This window comes from Adiantum capillus-veneris, chromosome 4 (genome assembly GCF_014529385.1).
Source record: "Adiantum capillus-veneris isolate H3 chromosome 4, ASM1452938v2, whole genome shotgun sequence".
Lineage (NCBI taxonomy): Eukaryota > Viridiplantae > Streptophyta > Polypodiopsida > Polypodiales > Pteridaceae > Adiantum > Adiantum capillus-veneris.
Genome location: NC_140934.1, coordinates 173364366 through 173378153, shown reverse-complemented (window position 1 = coordinate 173378153; position 13788 = coordinate 173364366).

The window sequence follows — 13788 nt, the reverse complement described above, 5'->3', positions numbered from 1 at the left end:
CATAGAGAGAAGCAAAGGTCCATCCATTGTCTAAGCTAGGGTCCATTGAAACATGGAGAGAAGGATGCTCCACCATTTGTCCAAGGTAGGCTCCATTGAAACATGAGGAGAAGCAAGGTGCACCATGTCTCCAAGATGCTAGGCTCCATCGAAATACATTAAACCCACGATATGTCGTAGATGAGGGGTTTACATTCAAGGTCCACCACTTGTCCAAGCGATTATTGCTACTAGCCTGAGTGGTTAGGTCTCAAGATTCACCATTTTTCCACTCTATGTCATTATATTAAGAATATGCGCGTGTTAAGGTCCACCACTTGTCCAACCTATAAGGCTACATCTTAAAGGTTATTCTTTATTACCACTTGGAGTGACCATGATAGGTTTTACATGGGGCTTTGGTTCCAAGGTCCACCACTTGTCCAAGCTAACTCTATTGAATCATAGAGAGAAGCAAAGGTCCACCACTTGTCTAAGCTAGGCTCCATTGAAACATGGAGAGAAGGATGCTCCACCATTTGTCGAAGCTAACTCTATTGAAACATGGGGGGTTTACGTTCAAGGTCCACCACTTGTCCAAGCTATTAGTGCTAGTATCATGAGTGGTTTTGTCTCAAGATTCACCACTTTTTCACTCTATGTCATTATATTAAGAATATTAGGGTGTTAAGGTCCACCACTTGTCCAACCTATAAGGCTATATCTTAAAGGTTATTCTTTCTCACCACTTGGAGTGACCATGATAGGTTTTAAATGGGGGTTTGGTTCCAAGGTCCACCACTTGTCCAAGCTAACTCTATTGAATAATAGAGAGAAGTAAAGGTCCACCACTTGTCCAAGCTAGGGTCCATTGAAACATGGAGAGAAGGATGCTCCACCATTTGTCCAAGATAGGCTCCATTGAAACATGAAGAGAAGCAAGATGCACGATGTCTCCAAGATGCTAGGCTCCATCGAAATACCTTAAACCCACGATATTTCGTAGATGGGGGGTTTTCTTTCAAGGTCCACCACTTGTCCAAGCTATTATCGCTAGTAGCATGGTTTGGTCTCAAGATTCACCAGTTTTCCACTCTATGTCATTATATGAAGAATATCTGGGTGTTAAGGTCCACCACTTGTCCAACCTATAAGGCTATATTCTAAATGATATTTTTTTTGACCACTTGGAATCTGCATGATATGTTTTACATGGGGTTTTGTTCCAAGGTCCACCACTTGTCCAAGCTAGATCTATTACATATATATTATACATACAATATTCAACTAGATTCCCTACCTATCATGTCCAGTAGCATGGATGCTCTAGCTTGAAGGTCCACCACTTGTCCAACCTATACTCTCTTATGTAAGGGAGATCTCGCTATAAATTCAAAACGTTCCCGCCTAAATTTAAAATATCCCTCCCAAATCTTAAATATCCCGCCTAAATTTTAAACTATCCCGCCCAAATTTTAAAATTCAAACTTTTTTATAAAAATTTAAATTTTACTACTTAAATTTAAAATATTCCACGCGAAATTGATTTTAAATTCAAGTTTACCACAAAAAGATATCATTATACCACCTAAATTCAAATATGCAAACCTCAAATTATTATATTGTACATAAATTCAAACAAATTCAAATTAACAAGCCTAAACTGATATTAGTTTGCATAGATATGAATTTATCACACCTAAATTATGTCACCATGTTAGAGAGAGTGGTTAGAGAATTTGAACAAGGTCCACCACTTGTCCAACCTAGATACCAAGAAGGATTGAGTGTACAAGGTATTGTTTGGAGGTCCTTATAGTCCATTGGTCTCAAGGTCCACCACTTGTGGTAAGGGTCACCAAAAAATCTATATATTCATCCAAAGAAATACACGTATTTTTGGTCTACATGTCCTAGTTTAAACCATTTATGTCCATTAGGTGTATCACTAAACAACACTACTATTTTTGAGAAACAGAAGTTACAATCATATCTACAAATGGATTAGAGGAAAATCAGCTCAGCATACATCCAGAACTCGCTACAAGAATCGACTTTAACAGATCACGCAAGTAAGTCTTCCATTAAATTTTACTAGTATTACAATGTGTTAGTTATTTGTGATATTTATGTATGTATATATACTATGTGTGCATATCGTAATTAAGTGTAATTGTGTATCTGCATTATGTATGAGTATTACAATGAAATAACACAAATATACATACATACACATAGATAACACAGACGCACACATACATGAGCATGTATTTTCAAGAGAGAGATAGCAAGATACAGAGATAGATAGATAGAGAGAGAGAGAGAGAGAGATAAATACCTGTTTTTTAGAGAGAGGAGAGAGAAAGATAACAGATTTCACTGTGTTTATGTATGTGGAAGAGAGGAAGACGATGTATGGGAATATGTGCACGTATTTTCAAGAGAGAGACAACAAGATAACAGATTTCATTGTGGTTATGTATGTGGAAGTGAGGAAGACGATGTGTGGGAATATGTGCATGTATTTTCAAGAGAGAGACAGCAAGATAACAGATTTCACTGTGGTTATGTATGTGGAAGAGAGGAAGACGATGTGTGGGAATATGTGTATGTGTGCGGGGATAATTTTAAACTATGTATCTCTGTCTTTTGACGAGAGAGTGTGTGTGCAAGAAGAGTTACAGAGAACCATCTTCTCTATATGGAGAAAGACAGAGAGTGAGAGAGAGAGAAATACCTGTTTTTTCTCTATTCGTGAGGTGTGCAATGTCTCCTGAGAAGACTGCCCGATCCTGCCCTTCTGGAAAGCGTTGTGTACGCTGCTGTTTCTTTATCTTGTGCGCGAACTTTTAATCATGTGCACTCCACATGTGTGTTGTGTACGATGCCGAGCTTGCTCCTCTACGCGCGCGTATACTCCAACTGTGTGCGATCCGTGTGCGCTTTCTGTGTGTTTGCTGCTCGCCTGCTTTCTCTGTGTGCGTTTCTCGTGCGCTCTCTGTGTGCCTAATCTTGATAGGGTTTATTAGAATGCCACGTATGCTACAAGTCCATGTTTTATCATAGGATTAAAAAAAACAAAAGCAATATAAAAAATTAACCAATTCACACGGCCAAAATTAAAGAAATCATGGTTGAAAATATGAAAAACATGCGTAACTCTATACTACGAATTCACTTTTAAAAAAAAAAATCTTTGGGCGCTGCCCCGGACCCCGCCCAGAACAATATCCCAAAATCAACCTCCCAAGCCCCGCCATGGAGAGCCCTATATTCCACATCCCCATCAAGAGCGCTACCCCCAAACCTCACGTGGAAGCGCTGCCTTGTCACCCCATTGTGGAATTGCCCTAAGACCCCGCATCTGGAGTGCTAAATGGGAACATTCTTCATTAGTGAAATTTTGAACATAAATTATATTAGCATATACTTAAATATAATACAAATATTAACATATTAGCTATACTACTAATTTACTATAGCAGTTCTAGATTATGTCCCATACTATATTTAAGGTGCCAAAGGTTTGGCCTTATGGTCCTAGATTTAGCCAAGTGGTCAACACATATAGGACCAAGTGCACACTGTGCCACAAAACTTGGCCACCACTTCACTTGCCAAAGTTTAGGCCACATGGTCAATCATAACTTTCCAATGTTCTTATTATGTCACCTTTTGCCTCGTGGAAAACCTAGGCTTGTTTTCACATACTCAGGCACTTCAAGCCACAATAAATTGTCATTACTCTTCGACAACCCTTTTGTTCAAGTCTTTGAAAAAACATTGTTTAAGGCCACCCTAAACCATTTTCATTTAGGGGTGTCTAAAACTAGCTTTTTGGCAATTCGAGAAGAAAATGGTCAAAGTTTTATACTTAGTTTTAACCACTTGACCAATTCAAATATTGGAAAGCAAGGTCTTGTAATACTTTTCTTTGGACATCACACATTAAAACTAGGTCCCTCACTTGTCCAAGCTATGCTCTAATACAATAAAGGGCTTTTGGTTTCAAGATGCACCACTTTCCCAACCTTGATTCCATTAAAGAAGCTAGCTCTACTTAGACATTTAATAGCAAGGTCTTGTAGCAGTTCAGATTGAACATTTTCCATGGCAGCTAGGTCCACCACTTATCTAAGCTATGCTCTAATAGAGTAAGGGGGTTTTGGTTTCAAGATCCACCACTTGTCCAAACTTGATTTGGGAAGCAAGGTCCTATAATAGTTTGCTTTGGACATTCACCATTACAACTAAGTCCACCACTTCTCCAAGCTATGTTCTAATACACTAAGGAGGTTTTGGTTTCAAGGAGAACCACTTGTACGACTCTGTTTTTGGAAGTAAGGTCTTTACATAGTTCACCTTGGACCTTGGACATTGGATACTACAACTAAGCCCACCACTTGTCCAAGATATCCTCTATATATAGCCAAAGGGTTTGGGTTTCAAGATTCACCACTTTTCCAACCTTTCTTCCATTAAAGAAAGGAGGGGCTTTATAACTAGGTCCACCACTTGTCCAAGCTATGCTCTGATATAGAAAGGGGATTTTGGTTTCAAGGTCCACCACGTGTTCAACCTTGCAAGACTCAAGGGATACTTGGACATTGGAAAGCATAGTCCTATAGTAGTTGATAGGTGGCAGTGGGTATTACAACTAGGTCCAACCTATGCTCTCATATAGCAAAGAGGCTTTGCTTTCAAGGTCCACCACTTGTCCAACCTTGCTTCCATTAAAGAAATGAGGGGCTACGTAAACATTGGCAAGCAAGGTAGCAAGGTCCTAAGGTGTTTCACCTTGGATATTGGGCATTATAACTAGGTCCACCACTTGTCCAAGCTATGCTCTGATAAAGAAAGGAGATTTTCGTTTCAAGGTCCACCATGTGTTCAACCTTTCTAATATAGAAAGGGGATTTTCGTTTCAAGGTCCACCACGTGTTCAACCTTGAAAGACTCAAGGGATACTTGGACATTGGAAAGCATAGTCCTATAGTAGTTGATAGGTGGCAGTGGGTATTAAAACTAGGTCCAACCTATGCTCTTATATAGCAAAGAGGCTTTGGTTTCAAGGTCCACCACTTGTCCAACCTTACTTCCATTAAAGAAATGAGGGGCTACGTAAACATTGGCAAGCAAGGTAGCAAAGTCCTAAGGTATTTCACCTTGGATATTGGGCATTATAACTAGGTCCACCACTTGTCCAAGCTATGCTCTGATATAGAAAGGGGATTTTTGTTTCAAGGTCCACCACGTGTTCAACCTTGAAAGACTCAAGGGATACTTGGACATTGGAAATCATAGTCCTATAGTAGTTGATAGGTGGCAGTGGGTATTACAACTAGGTCCACCACTTGTCCAACCTATGCTCTCATATAGCAAAGAGGCTTTGGTTTCAAGGTCCACCACTTGTCCAACCTTGCTTCCATTAATATAGCAAGGAGGATTTGGTCTCAAGGTTCACCACTTGTCCAACCTATGCAAACCTTTTTCATGTTGTAGTATGATTTTTGGTTTGAAGAGTATTTTTCTATAACTATGGATTTAACAATGTAATCTTTTTACTTACAGGATGGACTTCGAATCTGGGGAGAAAGTACATATGATACTTGACAATGAAATCGTTGGTATTGGTTGTGTGTGTAGAACAGATCCAGATTCCACTTGTGGTGGTACAAAGATAGGGCTGGGAAATGTCTCCATACTAGTGGAGGAATGCTTGAAGGATGTGGTCCTACCTTTTCCTACAATGGATACATCATCTCTCCAAGGCTCATTATGGAGTGCTGTTCGATGGTCAAAGCTTCTTTTGCAATATTTTGTATTAAATGGGAACTTAATTGATCCACACGAAAGCTACAATGGTGATGAAGAACATGATCATTCTGATCCTCTAGTTACAGATGCAATACCTATGACAAGCCCAGATTTGAAGCAATGATTCGAGAGTCTTGGAGAAATCAGAGGGTCCTTTTAAAAGATGACACAATGATGCAAACCATGAATGAAGGGACCATCTTATATGTATTTCCACATGATTATGTCAACTTTCAGGAACTTGGTCCTGATTGTGTGGGTGTGGGTATTGAAAGAGAAAATGCAAGCATTGATGATGTGGTTGAAGTGGGTAGCATCACTTTGCTAAAGTGGCCCATCAAGTAGACAACAATGTTGAATGGGAGCCCATTACAACGCTTTGTTCCTGTTGATGGCATGCATGCTACATATGAGGATGTATCCAACGATGGCAATGTTGGAAAAAAACTTGATGGGAGTAATGTTGTCCAGTTGTCAAGGAAGAGACGATACACTTTCATGAACAGGACTCAAAAATCAAAAGCAGCACCAGCTTCGACTTTTTACCTTTCAAACAAATCAATTCAAAGGGTATCATGCATTGATTGTTGTGCACAAAAATGCTGCCAATTTGCAGATCGTGATATGGTGACAAGGTTACGACAACAATTTTGGGGAGAGTCTCAAAAATCACGCACTAATTATGTTTATGATGTTCTTTCTATATGTTATCAGAAAGATGAGAAGTCACGATACCAATTCAGGCTAAATGGCTCTATTGTTTGTTGTAGAGCATGGTATGAGCTACATGGAATACCAAAGACATCATTTTATCGATACAAGGAGAACTTTGAAAATGGTGTGCACCAATATGTACATGGGAACACATGTACATTGAGAAGGGGACTTCAACATACTAGTTTAGCAAGAGCACTACTAAATGAGTTTGTGGAAAACAACTCTGAGAAGATGCCACATAGAAGTAGAACACTTCTAGATGGCTCAAGAGAGACTCAATTGGTGATTCCATCAACATACAAACAAGTGGATATTTTATGTGAAATCAACACGACACTTGACCAAATGGGCTATGAGAAGAAGCTATCCCAATCTTCTTTTGGTAGAATTTGGAACAAAGAGTACCCACATGTCACTTTAACAAAGACGAGTGAGTTCTCTAAGTGCAATATTTGTAGCTCAATCAAGGCAACGTTAGAAGCTAAACCTTCTCTTGAAGAGAGAGCTCTTCTCTTGAGGGAGAGAGAAGTTCACATGGCACAACAAAAGAGTTGCAGAAGCCTATATTATGCATGGCGCACGTATTCAGAAACTCAACCACAAAAATATGTATGCATAATCCATGATAAGATGGATCAAAAGAAGACTGCCATTCCTAGATTACGCATTGTTCCCAAGGGTGTGGATTCAGGATATAATCTGCAGGTGGCATTGATTGGCATGATCACTCATGGACATGGAGAAGGTCATTACGGACACTTTGTCTTGAATGGTTTGTGGCCAGCTGATCCAAATCTTACAATTGGCTCAATTGCTAATTGTTTACATAACCTCGAGAGGATAGATAAGCATCCTCTTGGTGATCTAGTAACAAATGGACTTCCAAGGAGCAATATTTCACTACTACATGCTTTGAACTCAAGGGATGCTTTGGACTACCATAACTTGAGTGATGGAAAAGAGCCCATAGTGCAGTCGTCAGAAATTGCAGAAGAGGAATTGGGGTCAACATTTCGCAGATTGCCAGAGAACTTATTGCTACAATTGGATAATTGTGCAGGGGAAAACAAAAATCGATACTTATTTGCCTATTTGTCAATGCTTGTTGCAAGGGGTGTTTTCAAAACCATCCAGCTGGGATTTTTAATGGTTGGGCATACACATGAGGACATAGACGCCATGTTTAGTAGGTTTTCAGAGAAGTTGAGAGTTACACAAACCTATACTTTGTCACATTTGATGGATACACTACGAAACAGCTCATCTTCATCTCCAGCTCCATTTTTTCTCACAAAGATCCCCGATTTCAAGCAATATTGTGATGTCTATCTTTGTGATGGACAAGACATACTTGTTGGACATTCCAAACCGCTTCAGTTCAGGTTCTTTATGCAGGATGAGACACCAATGATGCAATATAAGGCACATGTAGGTGTATCAAGTTGGAGTGGAAGTATTCGCCTTTGGAAAACAGACACAGAAGGCAAGCCAATGTTACCACATGGAGATCCACCTCTAGTACAAATGGCGGAGTATGTCAAGGCCCACGAAGAAGTCATTTTGGGGCTAAAGAACTATATAAAATTTTGGAAAAATTTAGGGAATGGTTCAAGTATTCCGCGATATTATAGACCCGTGATAGATTATTGGAGTAAGGTAATTGAAGAGATTGGAAAAGCAATCATATCAGAGGGAGTCTTGTATGAAATGTTTTGGCCAAAAACTCAAGAATATTCTCACCTACAAAGCACTGCAATGAATTTGCAACAAGGAGAAGAAAGATTCCTAGGCCTTGAAGAGTTGAACGATCATTTTTGTGGGCCTCAACGAGATAGGCCAAGGGAAGAGTTTGACCCTATGTCTGATGTGCACCAAGGTGACTTTCTTATGCTTGTTCCGAGTGACACAGAAATCTATCCAGTGTGGCTTGCAATGGCTTTATCTGACATTGATAATGAGCCTACATCACCAAACTACAGAAAACTCTTGATTCAATATTGGGCACCTTGCGCGAGAAAAAGTGGGATGACAGATACTCAAGCTTACAGTAATTGTTGGAAGGGTTATTGGGCTGTCAACTATAAGGATCCACAAGTGTGGGAAACTATAGATGCAATTGTTTGGTCCTGGAGACCCAAAAAAGAAGGACCATTTTCTAGAATAAAGATTCCAGAAAGACATGCTCTAAAAGCCAAAGAAGGCCTCACTCGTGCACATCAGCCACACTTGGATCAAAGTTCAGATATGGTATCAAATGTGGAGTAGAATTATGTGGAGCTTCTATTGTGACTATACTAGTCAATTTGTAAACAAAATCTTTTTTGTATCTTCCTTTGTTTTATGTAATTTATAGTTATTATTCAAATCCATGTGTTGTACATCCTCTTGACTTTTGGTGTTTATCAACACCACAATCCTATGAGATTTTCACTTTATTTACTAGCCACACACCTCAATTTTTCCCACTTTAAGTGGAAAATTCCCAAATTACATGAATTCGGTCGATTTGGAGATTCCCATAATGTGAGATTTTTACCAAAATACCTAATATGGTCTTACCAGTCCTCATACTTCCAGATATCTCAAATGAGGTCCAATGTGATGCTTGTGGTGATTGCCTTGGAGTTTTGCTTCAAGAAGGGCATACCATAGCATATGAGAGCCGATGGCTCAATATTGATGAACGAGTCTTGGACATTTATGAGAAAGAGCTTGTAGCTATTCTACATGCCCTAGACACATGGAAGCACTACTTATTGGAGACTCCATTCATTCTATAAATTGATCACCAAAGTCTGAAGTATTTTATGACGCAAACCAAGGTTTTCAACAAACAAATGAGGTGGACAAATTTTCTTTTGCAATTTAATTTTCATACTGCTTACATTGATGGTAAGCACAATCAAGTGGCCGATGCACTTTCACGATGACCAAAAGTTAATGCGGTGTCTATAGCTACTCACAATGATCTATCTTATATGATAGGTGAGTATGCTACTGACCCTGACTTTAGAGACATAATGTCAGCCCTTTCTTTGGAGAAGAAAGAGGAACCATTCACCTTGCAGGATGGTTATCTTCTCCACGACAATAGGCTATGTGTTACACGTTCCCTTCATGAGAAAGAATCCCATGCTCCTCCATATGCGGGGCATAGAGGTATTCAACCTACTCTCCAAGAAGTAGAGACGCCTACCATGAAATTGGACATACAAGAGTATGTTTCAAAATGTGTAGTATGCCAAAAGACCAAGTATGATAGAGGGAAGCAACCTGGATTACTCCAACCATTGCCTATCCCAAATTCACCATGGGAGAGTATATCCATGGATTTCATCTTTGGATTACCCAATTCTATCCATGGGAATACGGGAATATGGACAATAATTGACAGGTTTAGGAAGCAAGCACATTTTATTCATGTCAAAAAGACTATTAAGGCACATAAAATGGCAACTCTCTTCATATCTCATATTTTCAAGCACCATGGATTACCCACATCCATTGTGTCAGATAGAGATCTTAGAATGACCAGTAATTTTTGGAAAGGTCTCTTTGAAAATCTAGGAACAATATTGAATTTCTCTTCGGCCTATCACCCACAAACGGATGGTCAAAGTGAGATAGCCAATCTTACGATACTCGATCTACTCAAGGCTTATGTTACCGAAGTAGATCAACGCTCACAATGGGAAAAGTACTTACCTCTTGTAGAGTATGCCTACAATAATATTGTACATACTTCTATGGGAAAAGCACCTTTTAAGATTATTGAGAGAAGACCTAAAAGTCCCTTGCTACTCAAAGTACATGGGAAGATCTTTGCCGCCGAAGTATAGCCGTGACCTACAATAATCTTTTCAAAAGATTAAGGAGGCTATATCCATCTCTCAACAAAGGCAAAAAGCTGCTACTGATAAGCACAAAAGGGCCTTAATGTTCAAAGAAAACAATTGGGTCTTACTTAAGTTTCCTAAGGCTTGATTAAGGCAAACGACGGGCAAAAGTCCTACGGGCCATCAAAAGTATTAAGCTAAACTAGCAAAAAGATACCATGGTCCTTTCCAAATCTTGAAGCCCATCAATGAGACGGTTTATCAAGTTGCCCAACCATTGGCTCATACACAATACCTTTCATGTAAGCCTACTTAAGCCCTGCAGAGGAGAGCCACCAAGTGAACCAATTATTGAAGACCCTCCCGAAGTTGAAGACCAAGAAGAGGTGCTACAACCCAAAGCTATCCTTCGGCATGAAGACAAGGTACTACGACATGGTAAGATTATCCGAAGGGTATCTTATTAAGCTCAAAAATTATCCTTTTGAAGATGCTAGATGGATGCAAGGAATATAGCTTAAGGATAGTATGAACCTTCTCAATGCTTACAATGCTACATTAGAGTAAGCATATGTACAAATTTCTTTTAAATGACTCATGTTTTTGTCTTATAAGACTAATCCTCCTTTTAATTGTGCACAAATTTAACTAGTATGCATGCTTAGAATCATGTTTGAGATGACTACGTCTCTGAAACACCAAGTAGAATTTGTCACTCTACTTTGGGAGAATGAAATGGACTAAAGAGCAGACATGCTTGCGGAAACTATCTCTCCCAAGCACCAAATGGATTATTCATCCATCTTGGAAAGATGTCGTAGGTTAAAAAGGGATCCTCTACCTGCTAAGTAAAATTGACTAATGACTAAGTCTTTATCTCTTCTACCTCATAGTCGAGGACGACTATGATTTCAAGAGAGAGGTAATGTCATAAAATCTAATATCTAATATTTAACCAACCCAAATTCTTTTCTCATATTAAGCTGATCACTTAATGTGGGAAAATAAATGCGAACAAGGGTTAAGATATAGACATGTGCTTATAGATCTATCTCAACACGGGGCCAATGGTAAAGGGGCCCAAATGATACGTGGTCTATCAAAGAGCAAGGCTAACCAATGGAGCATAATACCTTAGGGTTAGCTTCCTTAAAGACCTCCAATAATGTGTGTAAAAGTCCTTTGACCTTAGGTAACCTAGGGCTGAGCTTGAGACAGGAACCCGACCCAGCTTGAGGTTCTTGTCCTGCTTGTCATGCTTGATGACTAATGTGCTTGAGGTGCCTGATGATTGAGGTGCTTGAGGTGCTTGATGATTGAGATGCTTGAGGTACTTGACATGCTTGAGATGCTAGGGTTGTACTTGAGATGAGAACCCAGTCCAAGCTTAAAGTTCTTAAGGGCCAAGCTTGTGGTGGGAACTGGGCCTATGCATGAGGGGCTTGAGGTGTCAAAAAGTCAAATATTCAATCCCTACAAGGAGGGGGCCATCCCTACATGAGGGGGGGTGAGAGAAAACACCCACACACTCACACAAGGCATGCATGGTACAAAGAAAGCAAAAGGGACACTTCTCAAGTTCCTCCTCATGTTGCCCTCATGGTGTGCCTGAAGCCTATTGGTTGGCCACCCAAGGGGTCCAATCATAATTTAGGAGATTTAATTAATTGATTTTTCATTTATCAAGTCCTCTCTCTCAAAGGGGAAAGGGGGACACTTGTCCCAAGGCTACCCTTGCTGCTTGTAATGCCTCCTGTTTGTGATTGGCTAGGCCTGGAGGGGTCCAATGAGCTTCAAGAGTGATCTACAAGGGGGGTTTGACCCAAGCAAGCTATGGGGTTTCTTAGGGGGTATACTCACCCACACACACTCACAAACACTTTCATTGTGTGCTATACAAAGTCCAAGATCTCCCTCTCCTTCTCCAAGCAAGTAGAGGTTGAGAGCCTACACCAACAGTCTTGGCTATGGAGTGAAAATCCAACCAAGATCCATGCTTCAATGCTTAAGCTTGCCATCTCCGTCTTTTTCATTACTATGCTATTATGTATGCTAGCAAGAAGAATTATGATAGTGAGGAAATAATTCTTTCTCCTATGAAATGTTTCTTCTTCCTCTTCCCTACCCTCATTCCCTACTAGCTCTCTCCACCTTCAAAGGTGTTTGTCTTGGGACTGAGGCTTGGGATAGTTAAAGCTTTCTTCAAGTCTATGTTATGCTTGTGATGCATGAATTTTTCCATCTTCATTGCATCACCTAGGTCACAAGGAACACAAAGATTGTATTGTAACAAGTCTCTCTAAATGAGAGAAATCATAATACAAATGCCTATTGGAGGGGGGACCGGCTCCACATATATCCGGTCCTCAACTGTTGTCATGTTCTCTAAATTCTCTCTCTTGCAAAAGTATTGTTCATGCCAAGTAAACTAATTGCTATGATTATGTTGCTATCTTCAATTATATTCACCCGCTATGCTCACAAAGTCATTTCTCAAAAGTACTCTCATTAATTTCCGCTAGTTTCAAGTTAAATAGGCCAATTCCATTACAAGGATTATTGCATTACACTCTCATAATAGTATATGTGTGGAGAAAAAATACTCTCTGTCTCTTCTCAAGCTTTAATGGAAAGCTTATCACCTACTCCAAGCTTGTGAGAAAGGAGGCCTACACCAACAACTCTTGGCTTTGTGATGCAAATCCAACCAAGATCCAAGCTTCAATGCATGCTCATCTCCTCTACCATGCTAATTACTACGCTAAGCTATCTAATATGAGTGATTCTATGAGGAGATGTACATCTTTTTGGTAAGACTACTCCTTCCTCTCAATCTACTCTCATACCCCACTAGCTCTCACCATCTTCGAAGGTGTGTGAGGTCTTGGGTCTGAGACCATGAGGGAATTGATGTTGTGTTTGATAAGTGTTTTGCTTAGTGCTTGAAGTTTGCATCTTCATTGCACTAGCTAGTATTGAAGGAACACAAAGGATTGTATTGTAAAATGTCTCTCTTGATGAGAGAAACCATAATATAAAGCCTTTTTGAGGGGGGACCGGCTCCATGCAAATCCGTTCCTCAACTATTGTCAATTGCTTAATTTCTCTCTCTTTTGAAGTATTGTTCATGCTATCTAACTAGGTGTTATGGTTTTTGTTTCTCTCTCCGCCCAAGCACTCTTGTTATTCTCATTAGGAATCTATTTTAATAAAATGCTCACTATGTTCATGCTATTTTTCCGCTACACACAAATCACTAGGCCATTGAATGTTACATTGGTATCAGAGCACAAGGTTTCTCTTTTCTTGCTCAAGAAAGAAGGTCCTCAAGCTAGCTATAAATGGCTGGTATTATTAATTGCATGTGAGTAAGTAGAATAGGGATTTTTCAGCCTTGCAGTGCACCTATCTTTGTGCAATTAACGGGGAATCACCGTCA